This window comes from Argiope bruennichi, chromosome 2, assembly GCF_947563725.1.
Source record: "Argiope bruennichi chromosome 2, qqArgBrue1.1, whole genome shotgun sequence".
NCBI lineage: Eukaryota > Metazoa > Arthropoda > Arachnida > Araneae > Araneidae > Argiope > Argiope bruennichi.
Window position 1 is genome coordinate 102,485,300 of NC_079152.1, and position 23,478 is coordinate 102,508,777.

Sequence of the window (23,478 nt, forward strand, 5' to 3'; positions counted from 1 at the left end):
CGCTCAGGTAGTCAAATGCGTCACGTTGATTCACTTAGTAGATACCCAACAGTCATGACTGCACTTTGTGATGATTTAACAGCGCGAGTGCAAGTGGCACAGATGTCAGATGAATACATAAAAAAATTGAAAGAATTATGTAAAGATAACAACCAAGTTGATTTCGTGGTACAAAATAACATTCTGTATAAATGTCAGGACAACCGTCGTTTGCTTGTAATACCTGATCTAATGAAACACGAAATAATTAAGAACGCGCATTCAAAAGGGCACTTCGCCGTGGAGAAAACTAAAAACATTATCGAACGTGACTATTTTTTCCCGAATATGCAAAAAAGTATTGAATCGGTAATACAGAACTGTGTCGAATGCATCCTAGTCAACCGGAAGCGTGGTAAACCTGAAGGGTTCTTACATCCAATTCCGAAGGAAAACTTTCCTCTAAGTACTTACCATGTTGACTTTATTGGACCCTTAGTGTCAACCAATAAAAATTATAATCATATTCTTACTATAATAGATGCATTCTCAAAGTTTGTTTGGTTATATCCTGTTAAAGGTGTAACTGCAAATGATGCAATTACGAAACTGCAATTGCAGGAAGCAGTATTCGGAAATCCTATGCGCATCATCACGGATAAAGGTTCCGCATTTACCTCCAAGGAATTTACAAACTATTGCACGAATCAAAATATTAATCACATTCAAATCACCACAGGAATACCTCGAGGAAATGGACAAGTGGAAAGGGTTCATGGAACTCTTATCCCCCTGCTTGCCAAACTTTCCATCAATGATCCCACGAAATGGTACACTCATGTTCAAGCAGCACAACGTGTATTTAACTCTACTGCTCCACGGAGTACAAAATTTACTCCTTTCGAACTCATGATCGGTGTGCAAATGAGGCATAAAAATGACCAGAAAATTCTCGATATCCTACAGGAAGAATATGAGCAAATGGTCATCGACAACCGCGAGGACATTCGCGAAGAAGCGCGACAGAATATCTTGCGCCTTCAAGAAGAGAATAAAAGAGCTTACAACAAGCGCAGGAAGAAAGCTACTCAATATAATCCAGGTGACTTAGTGGCCATACAGAGGACCCAATTCGGCAGTGGTTTGAAGCTTCGCCCGAAGTTCCATGGTCCCTATCGCATCACAGCGAAGAAGCCACACGAGAGGTACCTAGTGGAGAAAGTGGGAATCCACGAAGGCCCCAACCATACTTCTACAGCAGCAGATTATATGAAGCCTTGGTCTACAACTGCATAAAGCATCTACTTTACAAAATCTAAAAATTTTGCAAAAATCTAAAATTTTCTTTTTTGAGTTTTTCAGATTCTTTCTCAGATTGACGAGGACGTCAAGATCATCAGGACGGCCGATTGTAGTGTACGGAGCGTCCCCCTAGCGGCGTTAGCGGTAGGGAGCGTCATCCTAGCGGCGTTCGCGGTACGGAGTGTCATCCTAACGGCGCTCGCGTCGTCTCTCAACAGCCAATAAGAAGCTATCTGATTCCCGCTCTAAGAACTGTGTTCGGTACTGTACTAGCGTCCCTCGATGTAAAGCGGTCCAGCCGTTCGTCCAGTTCATTAAATTTGTTTATGTTAAATTAGTGTGTGATTATCTTAATATGAGCCATCTCTACGCATTAATCTCAACCGGGCTTTCCCCTAGGGCCCGTGAGAGATATTTAATTTGATATATAATCCGATTAGTAGAGGCATGTTTTTTGAGCCAGAGTTAACATACCTCTACATTTCTATATTTCAAATTCCAAATTAAACATGCCTAGAAAACGTCAAATGTGCATTCTCTATTCATTATATTCCAAAACTAAATCTGAAATATTTCATATTTTATATGGATTCGGAAAAATGAAGAGGATCCATCTGTCGAAACAAGAATTAGACATATATTTATAAGGTCCTTAATTTATTTTCGTATTAAAACACATATAATTCACCTATTGATGAGTTATTTACCTAGATACAGAATTGCATCATCTAAACCATATTATAAAATAGATAGAGGCTTTGCCGATCATTCATAAATTCAATTTGAAGCAAAATAAATTAACTTTGAAATCTTATAAAACTGCATTCATTTGCTTTTGTCTTAAAATCATTGATCTTGAAGAAGACTCAGACTTGATTGCAAGACAATCAGAACCTTCAACATTTTGTAGCGACAAAGCAAGTAGTAGCAATCATCCCCTTTGGTTCTTTGGCTCCTAAATTTTAATATGAATAAGTTCCATTTTGATCTTAATCAGGCGATCAGGCTGATCAGGCATCATATATATATATATATATATATATATATATATATATATATATATATAATATGTGATATTGTGAAATTCATAGATTCATAGTTTTTTAAAAGTTTGAATTGCAGATTTTGTTTGTTTATGCTCATTCACAATAAAAGAACCCCCACATTAAAAAGTAATCATTCTCTTTCACTGTCGGTTTGAATATTTTGTTTGTATTTGTAAGAAATTATTATATTAAATAATAACATTAAATTATATCATTTTATAAAATATGTGTAAAAATTTTACACGATTACTTTAGTAACAGTTATAGATAAAGAAGAACAATTTGCAGTATTGCACAAGAAACCGTTAGAAATTCGATACACATACTCCGAATGAGATCTCAGATTTTTAATAAATCTTTTGTATTCAGTGCTGTTAAAAACTATTTTAAAAGATTATACTCATTATTGATACATATTTGAAACTTGCATTTAATCTTAAAATATGATTTTCGAAAATATTTTTCATAATTAAGGTTTACTGAGCTTACATTTCTTCATCGAAATTTATTTAAAAAGTAGTGAACTTTACAACATTACTGATGGACTAAAATTTTTCCGGTAAATTCATTAATTACGCAATGGAACTTAAAGCCAGACATGAATTTAGTAACCTTGCAATAGAAACTTAGACACTTGATGGCCTCTTCTTCCATTTCAACTGAAGTTCTTCCTTAGCAGGCAGGGAGAAAATATAGACATAAAAAAACCCTGCTCTTAGCAATTATGTTTCTTACAAACATTTAATCATTAGAAGTCCAACTTCATTCGTGTTAAAATTTGCCGTTTTTAGTTCAAAAGATAAGTTTTGAAACAAAAATCAAGTGTCATATTGAACCACAGGAGAAAATTTAGCGGTTTCAGTATCGTCAGCTGATTTTTAAATCAAATTAATTAATTAATTAATCAAATTAAGACAATAAAAGCGTCGAATATGAGTATCCTCATATTCGACGCTTTGCTTCCAAGCGCTGCATATATTCAACCATGCAGCGCTCTACAGCTTGGAATTGAACATTTTTTAATCTTTATTTATATAATTAATTAACTGAGTAATTTATTAATCTAATATCTATATCTAAGTGTCAAACTGGTGGAATGTTTCCACTGAAGAATCAAACCTGAAACGTTTGCATTCCGAGATTAATATAATAATAAAAAATGGCAAAGCATTTAATATAACAATGACAAATGTTAATGAAATAAAACTAAATGGAATGTATATAAATTTCATTTTCTAAAGTAAACCCGTCGGAGGGGTTTACCAGAAACTTTCTCTCATACTCTCAAATAAACCTGTCATGCCAGAGAACGCCTTGCGCGGTACTGGCGTACAATAGTTACAAAATATTATCTTTTGGAGTCAATTTAGCATTTTTATTGAATCTATCGTGTGATCCTTGGCGAGTATTTTGGCGGCTAATCCCTGGCATGCTGTTAATAATATCCGAAATTCAAATCTGTGCTTTAGACACGTTTTTCTCGGACGATTTAAACAAAGGTTTTACGCAAGACTGCGCTTGTACTGAGAGTATTCCATACCAAATTGATATTTAAGTCATTGCGCTTTTGAATTATCGCGTTTACACGTTTCTTAAAGTATATACTAACAGACAATCAACCCGATGTTGGATTTGGCTCAAAATTGGACTAGCGTCAACATTATAGATGTTAAATCTGTGCACCAAATCTCATCTGTCTAATTTTCTTCGTTTTGCAGCAATCGTATTAAATTATATTAGAACATATAAATTATATAGAATATCCTCTGAACAGATTTTTATTCAAAATTCGATAGAAATCAACAAAGTTGGTGTAAAAACAGTATGCCAAATTTCAAATGTCTAGATGAAAGTGTTTCTGTGTTATTGTTATCACAGACAGATGGACACTTTCCAAAAATGCGTTTCTCGAGTTAGGGAAGTCTAAAACGTGGTCATTCCTCAAAATATCGATTTCGAATTTTTTGACGATTACTATACTTGCTCTATACTGCGTATACGTGAAAGTAAAAAAAAAAAAAAAAAAGATAACGCATATAAATTATTCAGTCCCCCCCCCCTCCTCACAACAATATTCTAAGAATATTGATTCATATATCATAATTAAAAGTTTATTATTTCAGATTTTTTTCAGATAATTTCAGATAATTCTATTTCAGAGGGACTAAATTGTGCTGTTTTCAATTTTCTCTTACATGAAGGTAAAAAAAATAACGAGTTCCACACAAGTTAAGCGCACATATCGAGCATATTATTTGCACACGAAACAAAACAAAAAGAGACTAACCCTCATCGAAAATAGAGGCAGCAAAAACGTTTCCTATTTGTTTGGGAAACTTTGCTCTGGAAAGGAAAGAACATTCATTTATTGACACTAGTAATTCGGAACGAAAATTTCGTTTCCTTTTTACTGCTTTTATAGAAAAGAAAAAAAATATATATACTTTTCTACCATCCTAATGAACCTTTCTTCTATGTTTGAATACAACAGAACTTATTCATTGTTAAAACAATCCACAAGCAAATATTAATGCATAAATTTAAGGAATTCTTGTTACAGGAAGGGAAAATGATGAGAAATGATTTATTTGTTGCTTGCTTCTGTTGGAGTAGAATATCTATTCATTTCTGATTTCGCATTATGTTATTGATTATACATTTTAGGTATTGATGGGATATTGAATACAATCTATTTGCATTAGTTTATGAATTTGTAGAACAATGTTATAACTATAATATTTATGAATTCTTTCATTATTGTTTTATGAAATTCTGTTGAATATTTTTACCAATATTTGACGTACTTTTCATATTTTTGCTTTAAATAAATGCTGATATGTTTCATTATTCATTGTTTAAACAATCTACAAGCAAATATTACTGTATAAATTTAAGGAATCCTTGTTAGAGAAAGGGGAAATGATGAGATGTGATTTATTTGTTGCGTGCTGTTGGAATAGAATATCTGTGCATTTCTGATTAAGTGTTATGTATTGATTGTACATTTTATTTATTGATGATATATTGAATATAATTTATTTGCTTCTGTTTATGAATTAGTCGAACAATATTCTAAGAATGATATTCATGATTTTTTTTAAATACAATATGAATTTCTGTTAAATACTTTTAATCTTTATCGTACTTCTCATATTTTTGTTTTAAATTAATGCTGATATGTTTCATTATTCATTGTTTAAATAACCTATAGGCAGATATTAATGAATAAATTTAAGGAATCCTTGTTACAGAATGGATATATGATTTATTTGTTGCTTCCTATTGGAGTAGAACATCTATACATTTCTGATGAAGTGTTATGTTATTGATTGTACATTTTATGTATTGATGAGATATTGAATACAATCCGATTGCATCTGTTAGTGGAACAATGTTTTAAGAAAGATATTTATGAATTTTTTTTAAAACATAATATGAATTTCTGTTGAATACTTTTACCAATCTTTGCCTACTTTTTTATATTTTGACTTTAAATAAGTACTGCATGACAAATGAGGGTTTTCAGTTTCCCAATAGCTATTAAACTGAAATACATTTCTTCGAGTCATATAATATTCATGCAATAAATAATTCTATTGATCTTTTATGTTTGACTCGAAAATTTTCCGCAGAATGAAAGAGGGAAATAATTATTAAAAAATATTTTGTCAAAACACTTATTAAAATATTTAAATTGAAAATATAAATTAAAATATAAGTACTTTTTCCTTCTTTATAAATATCAAATTTCCCTAATATTTTTTCAAATTTGGTTTACTTTTTGAAGCAGAAAATAATGAAATTCATAAAACATAATCTAAACAATTGTTTTTATATTAATTTATTGCATAAGAATATTTTTAAAGTTAATCGTCCATTCGGCCTGAACAGATGGATATCCGAAAATCATTTTATTAATATAAAAAAAAGGAAAACCGTGGGGGACTAGAACGTAACATTTGCATTTTATCAACAATCGTCATCAAAAGGACTTGGTTAAATACCGACGATCATTATTATATTGTTATTCATAACAATACTTTAGATATATTTTTAAATAAAGCATAAAAAAGTGACACATAGCGACACACTTTAGATGTATTTTAAAGTATAATAGCATGAAAAAGATTACATCTATTTTCCGGTGCGCATTGTGTTAAACAGCGAAGGAGGGATATTTAAATATCGATTTCATCTTTCACATCAGTTACAGTGCTGTCAATTGAGCACAATAACTTATGATTCTAGTTTTCTAATAATATATTTTGTCAAATTCAAACACTTTGCAACACTTTTTTGAATATTTAATTAACTTAAGTTGATGCACAGTATTTTCATTGGCGTAAAAAATTCAAATGTCTTCTATATTTAAATTGAAAGAAAAAAACAATGGTGGTATATATCAGAGCAAAATTTTTCGCAGCCGGCAGGATTCGAATCTGCGCGTGGAAACTCCAATGGATTTCAAGTCCATCGCCTTAACCACTCGACCACGACTGCTCAGCGCAGTGTTACAGACCCCAGATAGTAGCCGTATGATAATTTCTTAATATTTACTCATTTGCCAGGTGATCTCGTATCTGAAGCCTGTTGAGATAAAATATATTCACGAGGAGGAATAGTTTCTTCTTTTTTCACGTACGAGTTTCTGTGACATCTTGAAATATTTTAGATTTAAATTTTTAAATTGATTAACATTACATTAAAGATCTAACATAATTTTCAGTTCATTTTCATTGTGAAAAATATACATCAGTATATAGGGCCAGCACTGTTAATTGAACACAATAACTAATTTTCTTAAAATTTGTTTTTTTCCAATTCAACACTTCTTTGATTATTTAATTAGCCTAAGCTGATGTACAATATTTTGGTAAGCACGGTTAAATTCCAGTGTTTCATATATGAACTTCCATATTTGAGTTGCAAGAAAAAGCTATTGTGGGAGACATCAGAGCCAAATTCTTCGTAGACGGCAGGATTTTTTAACCTGCTTTCAATGATTTAAATTATTTTTAGGTTAATTGCATGCTTTTGTAATTAAATTGTATTTATGTTAGTTATATACTTTTTTGTATATGCTTATAGTTTTAAGTACATCGTTTTTTAAGTAGTTTTTTTAAACCTGTTTTCGACCGATTATTTTAAACGATTCTTTTATTTTCTTAGTGTTTGATGTATTTAAAATTAAACATTATTAATGAATCGATCTGTTCATGATGAATCTGAGAAAATTTTGTTGACAAATTCTTGAGATATTACATAAATTAAGAAAGATATTCTTTAGTGCCCATAAAGTTTAAACGATCAGTGACTCTGTTATCAGTAGTCATATTATTAAAAAAAAATGTTTTGTTTCAGTAAAAAATATTATTATATCAATTGCAGATGAATCATTTACACTTTAATTTAAAGCATAAATTCTACGAGGGGTAACAGAAAATTAGAGAGATACATATCACGTTATGACTGAAGGCCTTTATAATATTATGAGTGAATTATATGACTCAAAATTTGAAGCTTTAAAATATTTTGCTGAAGAATCTATTAAAGTTGGAATTGCGTGAAATATTTAATGGTACGACCGGATTTTAACCCCCTGCTTGCGCAATTTTTAAAAATCGCTAACAACGGCCTTGTGAAATGTTCAAAAGCAAAGGAGCAGATGTTCAATTATAGTGCATAATAAAGATTGGCAGCTTTGGCGCGTTATCGCAACTTGGCAAAGAAGGGGGGTTAAACTCCGGTTGAACCTATTTAATTATTAAAATTTAAACGAACATTAAGATTGGCGAATCGGCTAGTCGCCAAAGGCGGCTAGTAATTAATATTTTTGGTTTTTAAGTTTATCTATATAGGTGACTTTCCTGAAATAAACCCGATTTGATACTCACGCACACACAAAGACCTTTCTTTTAACTAACTATAACAGCCTTTTTCTATCTGCTCTCATGCTGACAATACCACATAGAGGCATCTCGGACCCGATTTCGCCATGGTAAAACTGAGAGCAAGTTCAAAAATATAAGTAATTATAGATAAACTGTAAAAAGAAAATTGTAATATGGCAGATTGTTTCGAATAACATGTTAAACTAAGTGCATTTATGTTGTTTTTTTTATATAGATGACCAGTTCATATGGAAGTAGGATTGAAAAATATTAATATGTAATCAATATGTGATTCGTATCTAAATATTTTCTTCGAAAAAAAAAAACACGATTTTACAAAAATAAAATAAAATAAAAATGAATTAATACAAAATGAGTCTCGGTATTAAAATAGTAAAATCGGTGCTAATTTATGCAATCAGTCGGATAAACAATCTTAAAATTAAACTAAAAAGTAACTTATTAAAATCTATTTCATTCTTAAAATTTGTGAATTCTCGTGAAAATTTCTTTTTAAACATATAAGAAAGAATAACAATATTATTTATTTATGTCTTATTCTTATGGTAAACATAATATACACGAATAATAAATATTATATAATGTGTCATTCGTCTCTTCATGTTTTCTTTTAAATGTTTTAACTAAAAATTAATAATCTAAATTTTAGCTTCTCGTTAGTTCTTTTTGAAAGTTAAGGCGCGAAAAAAAGAGAGCATTCTTTTTCTCACTCGATACTCAACTAAATATGAAATTCATCCTTTTTTTCCTACAGTCAGGAAAAATCAGTTCTCTTTTAGATACACTCCTTGTAAAAGTTTTCTGTTCCTCTTGTAAATAGTTGAAGTTCACTCATTGTTTACATCGGAGTCAGCGAAATAATTACACTGGGATGAAAGGAATGCTGAGCACGGCAGAGGAAATCGATTTTTAATCAATGCTAGTAGAGACTCATTCGATGCGTGACGAGCAGTTGTTTATTGAAAGAGGAGGAAGAGGTTTGTGTAACTCTGATTAAGTTTTGATTTTGCTGACTGTGCAGTTTATATCTCGATGATCAGCCGAGCAATCAATTTTCATTTGAGCTCTTATGAGAGGGAACAGTTTATCGAAATAAAGTTCATTAAGAGGTGGGTAATAATATTCATAACAATTCAAAGTAATGAATCAAAATTGGATTGACAACATTATTTAAATGAAATCTATGTGCTTTGTGCTTTTTTCATAAAAATTACAGGAGTTGAGAAAAGTTTAATGCATGGAAAGACGATTGTTCGGTCATTACAAAGAATTGTCATTGTGCGAAAATCAAAACTCAAAAGTAATTAGCGGCAAAAGTAAAGTGACCTGATTTTCTAGGATTGTTTGCGAAGATTTTGGATAGAAAATAGAGGAGGAGGCGCTGGACAAAATTAAAATTTCAAATAAGTAAATAAAATCAGAAACCGTCGAAAATGTAATTATCTTATTGTAATTATAAACAAATTTAAAGATGCAGTAAGAAAAGACATAAACACTATATCTTAAATTTGGTATTATTTCTTCACCATTCATCTCCTATTTAAGTTACTTTACAGTTAAATTATTTTATTAATATTAAACATCAATATAGATAATCTTCCACCACCATCTGTATCGCTGGGCGGAATTAACAATTTTCCTGTCTCTTGATCTGTGTTATTATCAAGTGATAAAGTGATTTTGTTGTTTAGTTACTAAGACAGCTTTTTATAATGTTTAAGTTGACTAAGATTTCATTGTGATACATGATATTCTCAGAGGAAGTCTTTCAGAGGAAATCTGTCCGCCTGTTTGAATATAAATTAACAGAATTGTGAAGGACAAAATGAAGAGTGTTAGATGTGTAAAATCCGATACACAGATTTAACATCTAAAATGTAACTATTTATCAAAATTTGAGCCGAATTCAACATGGAGTTGACCGTTTGTGCTTTCAGTAATGTATGAAGGCAAAAACACAAATATGCAGTGACTGAAATATATCAAATTTCATATATGATTTACCAGTATAAAAAAATGTCGTTATGTGCCAAATTTTTAATTCAATCGGTTAGGTAAAAAGAATTTAAAACACAAATTCGATTTTCGAATACTGTGAACCAGGGATTAATTGCCAAAACACTCACCAAGAATCACGCGATACATTTATCAAAAATTCTGAATTTACGTTACAGGTTAATATTTAATAACTTTGTACACTGCTGCCGTGCAAGGTGCTTTCTGGGATAACGCTTCCATTTGATTTCCCTCAATCTGGTTACTTCAATTCGTGGCTAAGCTATGTAAATCGGAACAACATAGAATCTTTCCGAACGCTTGATCAATACGAATGCAAAACATAAATTCAGGAGGAAAATTCATTTTTAGCTTACTTTTAAATAAATAATCCGTTTTTTAAACATTAAAAATAATTCATTTAATTCAGTATATTTAATTCTTTTTAAGAATAATTTAGTACATATAATTCAAATTTGTCCAAGGGTCGTAGGGTAATTTTTCAGATTTGTTAAGCAGTCCAAAATTCGAGATACCTGAAGAATCTATAACAAAAAATACTTTTTAAATTCAAAAATATGTTAAAATTTTTAAAAGATAAATAATAAATGTCTTCTGTCTAAAATTTTGATAACAAGAAAAATTATTTGTAAACGACACATTTCGAATGAAAAAAAGATAATGATTTTGAAGTGGAAAATTATTTTTAAATACATCTTTCAAAAACATATGAATATACGTACATCTCATTACAGGAATTTAATCAGATAATAATTTTCCGATGTTCAAATATATTATTCAGTTTTCATAGATATTATAAAAAAAATCTTCGCATTTAAATTTGCTAATAAGACAAAAAATGATTTGAACCGTAAAAAATCTTACGTATCTTAAATTTTATACACGTTAATGCGATGCTTCTAAAGTAGAAAACTTTCAGAACTTATCTGTTTCTATCGATGGAATAAATAAAATCAGTGGTATCATTAAAATTTTTTTTTCTGAATATTCAAAAAAAGTTTTGGACTAGTGAAAAAAATATTTTACTGATTTCTACAACACACACACACACACACACACACACACACACACACACACACACACACACACACACACACACACACACACACACACACACACACACACACACACACACACACACACACACACACACACACACACACACACACACACACACACACACACACACACACACACACACACACACACACACACACACACACATCATTATTAAAAAGAAGACATACGTTTCACGATTTTTCAACATTCGAATGGCCCTATTCTCTCAATTGTTATAAATTAAATTTATGAAGCATTTTAGAGCATATTGAACCTGTTTCGGAAGTAATATACAACGTATTTACATAGCATAAATCCAATCCGATTAACAAATTATTAGTAAACCAGTAATTACAAGTGACAAAGGAGAGTCTTTCTAAGCACCTAATTACTACACAAGGATTAAAGTGGGCTGCGATGGTTCTGGATTGCATGAAGGACGGAAAACCCCGGCGCTTACATTAGTCAGCATTTCGAAATGTGGATGATTAATCGCATGGAAGTTAATCAGTATTTATTGTCCGAACAGACACCTGAAGTACGCGAATCTTAGATTTTCTTTTAAGCTATTTGCTTACATACTAATAGTGTTGGTAAAGATTTTATACGGAAATTTGTGATAAAGAAATACTGAAGTGGCAAAAATAATATCTTATGTATTCAGTTAGACGAAATGCACTGGCAGTTTAAAGATAGGATTTCCTCAGATTGCAATCTGGAGTCTGTTGAAGGATTGTGATGTAGGAATAATGGAGTAGGAATACTGCACAGTAAATTTATTGTAATTGTGTGTTATGATTGTTGAACTTATTCTCATTGAAGTATGAATAAAAAAAAACGGATACTAGGTCAGCTGTCATCGTCGTCATCTTACATGATGATATATAATATGACTAATTGTCAATAAATGTGAATCAGCTTCTTATATGCGATATAAAGCGAAATTGGTGCGAATTACAAAGCGAATTCTTTAAAGTATCAATAGCTGTAAATTGAAAGATCATTTATGGGGCTGGGAAGTCTGGTTTTGTGTCGGGGGATTCTTGGTATGAAATCGGATTCCATAGAAATACCACTATATAAGTGGGTATAGTGAAATAGAGTTTCTATCGTGACTAAATTTCCTTTCACTGATGTGACGTGAAAATTTGGAAAGGGTTTACCAACTCTGATGTCCTCCTCGTTATTTGATCGTGGTTCAGAATTACGCTCCGTCCCCAAATAGCTCTAGTATTGTTTCAAAACAAGACGTTAATGTTACTAAATGGGAGATTACTTGTGATAAATAATCCAAAATATTTCATATTCACTTTCATAATTTATTATAAAATTCTTAGAAAGATTTCGATTGATATTTAGAAATTGTCTGTATACTTGGCGTTGCTCGAAATTTTAATACTTTCACGTATAAAATTTCAGTGTAAAAACTAATTTTATATAAATTCATATAATACACATAAACTTTTTGTCTTATTACATCACTTGATTGACTGCACTTGGGACTTGGTCACTTGTAATCGCTTGAGCATTAAGAGCCTGTTAGTTCTTTCTTTAAATCCAGTAAGGTATTGGTGAACTTATGTATTACTTATTTACCACTTAAACCAATGAACCAATAAAAAATTCAAAAGAAAGGATACAGAAATTTCAAAAATAGGGATTGAGTAAATAGATCAAAGTCTCACTGCATTTCAAAATCGTCTGCATTAAATTTTAAAAGAATTAATAAACATAATTTTTTTTACAGAAATGAATTTAGTATAGCTGAAAAGGCAACATTTAGAATTTTAAGATAGTATTAATATATATATATATATATATATATATATATATATATATATATATATATATATATATATATATATATATATATATATATATATATATATATATATATATATATATACATGCATAGCCAAAATTATATTTTTTTATATTAAGTTTATGCATTAGCAATCAAATAAAACGCCTCATCGTTGTTTTTGTTATAATTTATTCCAGTAGCTGACATAATAACAATAAAGATAATTCATTCAAACTTGTCGAAATCGATGGAATTTCCCATTTTTTTTCAACACCATTTTTTGAAAATTTTAAATTTATAAGGCTATATTCATAAAAAAAATATAAGTTGTGAATTTTCAAGGGCTACCACTATATAGCAAAATAAAATGTATAGCAGCCTGATGTTCAAAAGCCTACCATTTTATCTTAAATCCAAGTGAAATCCTGCAATTGTGCCCACGATTTTCCACAATCTCGGCTGTAAGGAGAAAAGCCCTTTCTTGCGGAACAATATTTTCGTGGAATCTTGAATAAAAGATATGTCAATGGGAAGACCAAACATAAAAAGATACGACGCTCTTTGCCAACTACGAGAGAAAAAGCTACTTTTATGAGGGAAAAAATGTAAGTTGAGAACTCAAAGGACTTCTCAGAATTCTTTAAGTCGCAGAATTCTGAAAAGAAAATCATGGAATTTCGAAATTTTAAGTAAAAATGTATATAGTTTATTTATATTTTATTTATTACAGATGTAGAATTTTCAACGTTTATCTAATCGAAAAGAAATTTCTTTTGGGGGGATGCACAAAATAATTTTTCCCCCAATTCGATGAAAAATTAAAGGCATATTCAAACTATTCATAAAAAAATTGAAAGGAAGTTCTTTAATTTCATTTCAGTTTAGTTTCTTTATAGTTGCTTTCATGATTCAGAACTAAGAATGTCTTAAAGAATGTTTCTGTGAATTTTTTAACCAACCCATTCCATTTTGGAATGCTTCATTGTTGCTCTAATTTTTTTCTCTTCCACTGGCAACATTTTTGCCACTCCAAAAGATCTGGAGGATTTGAAAATGAAAAGTTAATTTAAATAATGTATTATATAAACAATAAATTTATTATAAATCGATTGAGCTATTCAGAAAAGCGATACGAAAATATGTTACTCTTAGACGATTGTTGCCTTTTTAAACTGAATAATAAGTTTAAACTATGTTGTTGTAAATAGTTTCTAATGTTGTAAATAGTTTCTCGATCTAAAATTTCAACTTTAATTTAGCATTCTATTCATCAACCATTAGATATCCGTATCTGTATGTGATTTATTTAAATGATTTAAAACCTTGAACATAATTTGGCATTCATTTTATTCCTTGTATAAAAAAACCGATATTTAAATATAATTATCAAACCATAAACTATTTTGTCAGAAAATGACAATCTGTATTTTAAATGTCTTTTATAGAGCACAATTTTCAAAGGATCTCATTCATATCTTGAAAACTCTGTGCTTAATTAGAAGCAAAACTGGTACTCCATCCAATAAACTCTTTAGAGCAGAAGAAAGAAAAAGAAATATATTAAACTAAAGGGAAAAACCAAGAGATAATCTTATTAATTAAAAGAAAGGAAAATCTGTCTGGAGTAACTTTCTATACTTTAATAACAGGCAATGTTCCTCACGCTAACACAGTTTCGTATAAATGGAAAATTTAATACTTTAATAAGATTTGCGTTCACTCCAGGAACGTAATGATTCCATCTACTTAATATTTAATTGTTTTTTGCCGAGATTATTTGTATCCAAGAGAGCGGCATTTGCATCTTCATAATTCCCTCTTTTATGTTTTCTGTAAGAAATGTAATGTTTTTTAATTAGCTTCTTATTTTAAAAAAGAGGGTAATAATCTTATTAACTTAATATTTAATAGTTCAATTTTAATTCAGCAATATAATAATATGTAATATTTTAATATGCCCCATATGGTTAAAAAAACAGCCATTTAAGAATTTACATATTTTTTTTTGTTTGTTCCAGGAAAAATTCGCAAATTATATAAGTGTACATTGATCAAGAAAAGAATATACTTGAATTCTATCTCTTGTTTCAATTATAACTTCTATTCTTTGAGAAAGAGTATCCAATTGTTTCTTAGAACATTTTTGAACGAACTGAGCGAATTTTGTAAGAGGAAACTTGGAGCCCCAAATTTGAAACATCTGTATAGACCAGATCTCAAACAAGTTGCGTGTTATTCACATTTTGAATCGTTACACATTTCAATATAACTGTTTGAAATTTAGAAAGGTCATTATTCAAGTCAAATATCTGCTAAGGTTAGAAAGGCATTTTTTAAACCTGAAAAATATCTCATCCTTTAACTTCTCTTAGGGAAAAAAATGACGATAAGCCAGTTGCAATACTGATATCTTCTGAGTTATAACTGTTCCAACTATAATTATTTTATAAGATTATGATTTTGGCATTGCATATTTTTTTTTTTGGATTTTTAATGTTTTGCACAATTTCAGTTAAAAGTTACGTAATAAAAATACTTATAATTTCTCGAATATTAAAAGTATTTAATTCTAATATTATTTGTGATATATTAAAAATAATATCCTCTTGTATTGTCATGCATTCAGTAACTTTCTATACTTTTGGTCGAAAATATTGCACGTTATTAAATTATTGGTAATATTTTGGAATTTTTCAAAAAGCTTTTAGCTCTTACCAACGTTCTTTTTCTAAAATATCCATGCAATTAATACCGCACTTAACAATGAACGAAAATTGCAAATATTATTAGCTTTCTGGAAAAGTGTGAGCCCAAATAATTTTTTCTCAAATTCTGGTTGGAATACCCTAAATGCTCTTGTAATTGAATCATCTCTGAAAAAATGCGAATTTGATCATATTATTTACTTGACAGAAATTCAGAGGCAGCTCGTCGAGCCTTTGTGCAGAAATTCGAAAAATATTGGAACACTTTTCATCATATTGAGTATGTTACTCTTTGGATTCGATCACCTTCCAGCCTAATCGAATTATTTCCGTTTTTATTACATGAGCTTTCAATTACTGTTAAGTGGAAATATTCTGTAACACAAATTACCAGTTATTAGAAAATATATTTCCCTAGCATTTGCTTTATAAGTTTTACTTACACTAGATACTTAACAGAAATTCAAGAACAGAAGATACTAGATGCCTTTATTAATGAAATAACTTGACGTTTAGTAATAATAACTTGACGGCTAAAGTAATATTAAGTAAAAAAAGGAGGAGGTTCTACAGAACTTTTGAACGGAAATTACCTCATTTTCCGTCAATAAATATATGGTCAACATAGCCACATGAAAACAAACACACTTAACAGTCTCCCACTCTTAATGTTTTCTTAAAGATGATTGATTATTATTTTTGCGAAAGATAAAAGCAAATTCTCTTTCAATTATTTTTTTGCTTTCCTTTTTCTACAAGACTAAGAAGGCACATAAAAAGGAAATGTATAATAATCGACTTTAAATATCAATGAAAGCGAATAAAGCAGTGTTACTGATTTTATAAACGTGAATTATCTTTCGAAATTTCATTTTTATTGCAAGATGATTTTGCTTGTAATTCCACTTATTTTACTCAAATCAAAATTTTGTAGTTTGATGTGTCGAAAAGAAAACAGTATAGAATATTTAAGTGATCACTTTGTTAGAATGACACATGATATGTGATGTTATCTTTGCTAATAATAAAGGAGAATGTGTGTGTGTGTGTGTACTGATTCTACAGGACACATTGTTTGATCTTGAGTTAATACAATTAGTTCACATACAATTTGGATAATCCAATTGTGGGTTACGGGGAGACACGGGGTGTTTGAGTAAGAAAAACTGGCATAGGACGAACACCTACTAAACCGAAATGGTTGAAACAAATTCGAATATCTCTTTTACAAAGTCCTGAAAAATCAACGCCTCGGGCGTATGCAAAAGTGAATATGTCTCAAACAATGGTGTGGCTTAAGTAACGGAGACGTGGCGTGTATAAACTGATGTGTCGGACTCACGAAGGGGGATATTGTGTCACAAGTGTGGCATGAACTGGAATGTCGCACAGATATTTGTGTGTTCCCGGAGGGACAACCATAGAACAACTAGCAAAACTTGGATAGTTATAATTTCATAGTAAATTTGATTTATCAAAATAAATTAATTACAGGATTCTCAAATATGCTTTTTTTGTCCCAATCAATATGAATCACCCTGAATATATTTTATTCCTTCTATTATATATTATATTAATTCCATCGAATACTATTATTAAATATATTTAAAATACATGCCGTTTATTTCACGTAGCTGTCAAAAATAAATTTGATTAGTGGTAACTAATATATTTTAATCATTTGTTATGTTCTATTTCTATTCTTTCTTTCTAATACTGAAACAACAATTGTAACCTTAAATGACTTATACCCCCCCCCCCTAACAAAGCATTTTGGGTTTAATTGAATGATAGTACTGGGCCGTACTTCGAAACTGGTGGAGAAATCTTAATAATCATTACCAACTATAGCCAAAGGCCTCTAGATGGATACCGATAAGGAAATAACTGAAATTCACTCATTACTATAGCCACTAAGGGATCGGCAGCCGGTTTATATAAAAGCAACTGGCGTTCTTGTAGAAAATACCAGCTAGGACCAATACTGAACCATAATTAGAACTGACTTATTACTGTTCAGTTTAAATAAAAATAAATTATTTGAATGGCTGTAATCGCAACAGTAAGAAGGGAGAAATGGAGTTTGAGGTGTAAGATTGAAATAGCACTGTTCTCCCCCTTAGCAGAACATCTCCAGTAGGAGATAGGTCCCATCAGTGGAATAGTGTTAACTTTCTCCAGTATCATTGCTATATATCCCCCAGGGAAGAGCGAATCTATTTATTTATGGAGTAGTTTCTCAACAAATTTTTTGTGAATTAGTGTCAGATATGCAGGAGCATAATAAATGTTTTATTGATAATTTCATGACGATTAACTAAATTATCAATTTTTTAATTTCTACATTTTAAAATAATCAGGAAAAAAACTCTTTCTTCAGGTCCAACTACTGATCCAATCTTATTAATTTTTAGTTCATATGAAAGATCATGACTCCTATATAGAAAATCAATGATTCGCTGTTTCCCGCAATTCCACATTTTGAGAAAGAATTTAAAAACATTACTTAAATGTGGGTTCTTTAATGAGTAAAAGCACGCCTGATTTCCATTATCAAACCAGCGCAAGATATTACCAATGCCAACGCTATCACTACCAAGGCAAATCTCACTAGATATATTATCACTTATTACTTCCCTACCACTTTCCTTCAGTTTCAAGAGATAGCGAAAATAAATTTTGGCGAGATCACACCATTAACATTTTGTTAATTAATTCAGCTGTTTTATAAATATAAATAAACAACAAGTGTTCTATGTCTATGTTTCATAATTTAAAATTTTACTTTCATTTGGGAGATAAAATAAAGCACATCAAAGTCGTTTTACATTACAAATTGATGCTATAAATATGATAAAAGAACAATAGGTAACCAGGGATGGTTAATTAATATTATTAAATATGAAAATTTTTTACCTGGAGTAACTCCACGTTTAACCGTTAATTTAGTGTAAAAATGAATAGTTCTTTCCCATATAAAATCTTTTATGTAATATATATAAATTTAATTTTGTAAAACGTGAAGCAAAACATACTACACGCCTTTTTTGAGATCATTTTTCGAGTAATGAAATTGTACAAGGATGGTTTTATATCAAAATTTCGAAAAAGAAAATTATATATTTAATATACGTATTTTGCCTTGGGAGTCCCAATATAGACGGAAGCAAACGCAAGTTGAGGTACACAAGGTTAGCGTAAATGAAGGACCAAATCTTAAAAATTTATAACTTTGAAACTATTACTGTAAATATAATCTAGTGATATATGAAGATAAAGGAAAACGTTCCCATATTTTGTTTCTACAATCGTCAGTAGGCGCCAGCTATCTGAACATGCTGAAATATGGTTATTTCCACAACTACATGAAGATAGTACGAATTTTATTTTTCAACAAGATAAGTTCCCATCCCAATGAAGTTTGGATTTTGTAGCCTGCCTAAATGAAGAGATTCTATAATGCTGTATTAGATTGGAGGAAATGCTGATTCACCCTTCGTCAAATGGCCAACAAGATCTCGGGGATTTTACCTAATGTGATTTCTTTTCATGGAATTATACTAAAGACCTTGTTTATAAGTTCCCTTGCTGGAATGGTTACTGTACCTAAAGAATGCATCAATCAATGATGAACTAAGCACCGCTGATAGTGTATAATTTTAAAACGCTGGGACGAATTTCATTACAGACTAGATATTTGTTGAGTTATGACATGTTCATATATTAAAAATCTGTAACTAAAAAGAACGAATTTTTTATGGATCACTAACTATAAGTTGTGCAATATTGAAAATGTAAAGGTTTAATATTTGGCCATTCATTTATAAAAAAATGCATAAAATTTCGGATGTAAAAGTTTATGTTTGTTGTACTTATGGCACTTTACAAGTCCGCTGATAGTTATCTATCAGCGATTTAATCCGATGAAGCGTCTCTTGCTTTTTCAGTAGCGCCAACTAGGGTCATTAGTACGACTTAGCTACTCAAGCGTCACGACCGTTTTTACGAGGCAGACTTCATACATTCACAGATCGTAGTTTAGACCTGAATCAGAGAACAATCATCTTTGAACTAGTACCCCAGTGGTATTACTCTCAACATGGAGGGCTTTGTGACCACAACAGGTTTACACATGCGCCACCAACCACACACACACACACACACACACAGAGAGTCATCGGCCGGCAGGGTTCGAACTCACAACCTAAGGGATGCGAGTCCAACGCCCTACCAACCAGACTATCCCGGCCGTAAAGATTGATTCTATATCTATACATCTATAACTAACGCGAATTTCTGAATATGGAGATTAGACCACTGGCCTGTGAGATGCTACAGGTAGATCGTTTAAAAAATCTTATTAGCCTAGTTGTCAACTAAGAATTATTAAAAAAAATGAAAGCTCCTAGAATTATAAAAATTGGGAAAAATTTGTCAAATATAATGTACTGCTTTAATGCGTGCACTTAATTATAATAATATTTATAGACATCGAGAGTCTTCTTAAATTATATTATATTCAAATATCGATATTGCTCAACCATGTCATAATTAAAAAAAAACAAATATTTTTTTTTATCTTTTCCCGAATTTACTGAAATTTATATTAAGATAAATAAATAAGATAAAATTAGTCATTTATAAAATTGATTAAATTAAAACTGCATTGAAATGTGAAATTACGGTGACCAGCTTAATAAAAGAGGATTTATACTTGTTATGGTTCAAATGGAACTATTTTTTTGAGTAAGAATAAACGAATATCTTATGGATTATTTATTCACAGTTATGAAATTGAAATTGTTAAAGATGAACTTTTTCTGGCTTGAAGAATTCTCACCATTTTTTTTTTCTCTAAAAGGAGCTTTCCCTTACACACTCGTATTTTGAGCAGCAGATTTTTTTTCTATACAAAATCTATATACTGACAAATATTTTATTCAATAGTCCATGCAGGCGTTGATCAACAATAAATTAAAATTTTGTCTCACATTTAGAAGTGGAAAATCTTGGACACAGAAACGAATTTTAACGTGATAAAGTATTTCAACTTCTTGAAGATCAAATCTTGTAATTTATTCATGTTTTAAACATTGGAAATATTAGACAAGAGCTTTTGTGAGACAGGATAAAAAATACGTTGGTAAATATAAATAATTGTTTCTTACTGAACGAATTTAGAATAAATAATCTAAAATATAAAGTTAATATATATACATATGTATTGAAACTCTTTAATAAACTCTTTATTAACATTATTCCCTTAGAAATTTCAACATTTGAATTTAAATATTAAAAATTAAAAGCATAATGTCCTATAATACCGAACATTAGTTCATAAAGCATTTAGATGTGCTGCTTACTTTCAACTAAATATTCATTTTCTGTGAAAGTATATTCATCTTTAGAGGTGATTTTTCCCAGATCTTTCACTGTAAGCAAAACAATTTTTTTCTTATAAAATTTTATCATCAAAAGTTTTCTTTAACTTTTTTAGCAGTATTTTACTTGCACTAAATAACTACCTACTTTATGTGATAGAGATACTATGGCACTTTCCTCTTTCATTCTTCTTTTGATTTCTTCTAAGTTCCAGTAGGAGGTTAATTTGAGACAAAAGTTTTGGAAGAATAGCATGTTTTCTTTATTTTTATTTTCTAAATGCTCTTTATGAACGCGGGATGAACTTAGATAGATAGATTACAATTTCATTTGTTGTTGTCAAAACATTTTCTTTTTGCTTTCGAATTCTTTTGTACAACTTCTATGGAACTGTATGCTGAAAATAAAGAGAAGTTATCCTTTTTGCCAGAGAAAATTCAGCCCTGACCTTCGTTCAGAAATCAAAATCATTTACAGATAACTCTTCAGCAAATTACAAGCTTAAAACAGAAACTTGACAAATGACAAATATCATTGATCAATAGAGTAAATTGAAAAAAAAAAAATACCTATTCGAAATTCAATATCGCTTATGGCTGAAAATGTGCAGTTTTGTATCTAATACTTCAATGGTATTTTTCTCTTCTTTTCTTTTTTGTTTTTGTCAAGGTTGTGAGGTGTCACAAGAGGTAGCAAAACATAGAATCCAAAGAAAAAAAAATCTGAAATCAAGTAACTGACATAAATGCTTCAAATGTAACGTGAATGTGTTTACAGTGATTGCTGCATTTAAAGGTAAAACTTTTCTATTTTCCTTTTTTTCCACTTAAGACATTTAGGCTCTTCTGGCAATAGCGGTTGTTTGTAGCTTTATATGTGTAATATATTGTATGAATTTTTAAAGCTTATCCAAATCAACTTTGAACTTCAAAATTTGTCGTTCTGTTTTATATCGGCGTTCTAATTCGGACGAATAATGTCAGATTTATTAGCAGGCGGTGACCCCAAGCAAAACTTTGAAGACATGAGAATATATTCCCAAGATAAAGTTTTTTCAAACATGTCGAGCTCAAAGCTGATTTAAGTTGCGCACTACATTTTATTAAAGAATTTTTTTTTATTACAGATGACAAATAGCTTGTTAGCTTTCGTTACGTTGGAATATTTTAAAAAGTTAATGCAATAATAATAAATTGAATAAATACGGAGTTATTAAACTAGCCATCAGTAAATAAGGGAACATTTTCAAATAATAGATAACTTGGTAGAGCGACCGAATAGCTCGTAAATTAATACCTGTGTTAATAAATGTTTCATTTCATTAACACAGTCAAACAAGTTATATTTAATTCACTTTTCCATCGAAATAAAAAATAGATCCAGTTTAAATCACTTAGATAATACTCGTTTAAGGAACAAATTTTGATTGATTTTCCGAAAATATATTCCTTTCTAATTCGAAAATGTTGCAATTAATGTGATTGTTCCAATCCCATATAACTGAAAGATTTCTATATGTAAAATACTATATATTTTTTATATTAAAACATACGAAAGCATTTACAATGCCCAGTTACATTAAATAAGTTCATGAGATTATTAAAAAAAATATCACATTGCATGATGGATTTTAATTAATCTGGCATTGCCATGATCAAAGGAACACTATTTTGATATTATATTCTCGCATTCTTTAATTTTAGCCCTTTTCTTAGAGTGACTTTTTTATAATAAATTCTTTGTTGTATTCTGATTTAGAACACTAATGTAAAAAATAAATGCGCATTCTGGATTCAGTATATTTTCACTTATTTTCGTCAAACCTCATATGAAAGTACGCATTGTACATTATGTCTGATAACTACACTTAATGTCAGAGGGGACTTAAAATTCTTAATAGTAACAAAATAGTTTTGAAAGGTTTCCTCTTTGTTTCACGTAGTGATTTTTAACACAAGTATTTTATATTTAATCCATTTTAAATATTTTTATTTAACTTGATTTGTCTTAGGTTTATAAAGATGGAATTTTTTAACCAATTTCTCACTTGTTTCCTTGTAGAATTTTGAAATGTTGTATACTTGGGTGTTCTTAACAGCGTTATACTATATTAAAAATATGTTCGCTAATCCAACATAAATTAAGATCTAAAAGCAAAAAATAATTAAGAATTAAAAATTCTACCTTTTAGTAAACTATTTAAAAAATATTTTTAAAAACTACTTTAAGTAAATGTATCTTTCATTGTTAATCTTTATGTTTGATTCGTTTAG

The 23,478-nt window shown here is 30.1% G+C and overlaps 1 protein-coding gene and 1 non-coding gene across 2 annotated transcripts in view; both read right to left on the bottom strand.

The window, feature by feature from the left end:
* The window catches only part of LOC129961956 (uncharacterized), a 196,107-nt gene that overhangs the window by 53,692 nt on the left and 118,937 nt on the right, over positions 1-23,478 (bottom strand). The window lies entirely within an intron of this gene.
* Positions 6,746-6,827, bottom strand: Trnas-uga (transfer RNA serine (anticodon UGA)). Its single transcript has one exon. It is a non-coding gene; the product is annotated as a tRNA-Ser (tRNA).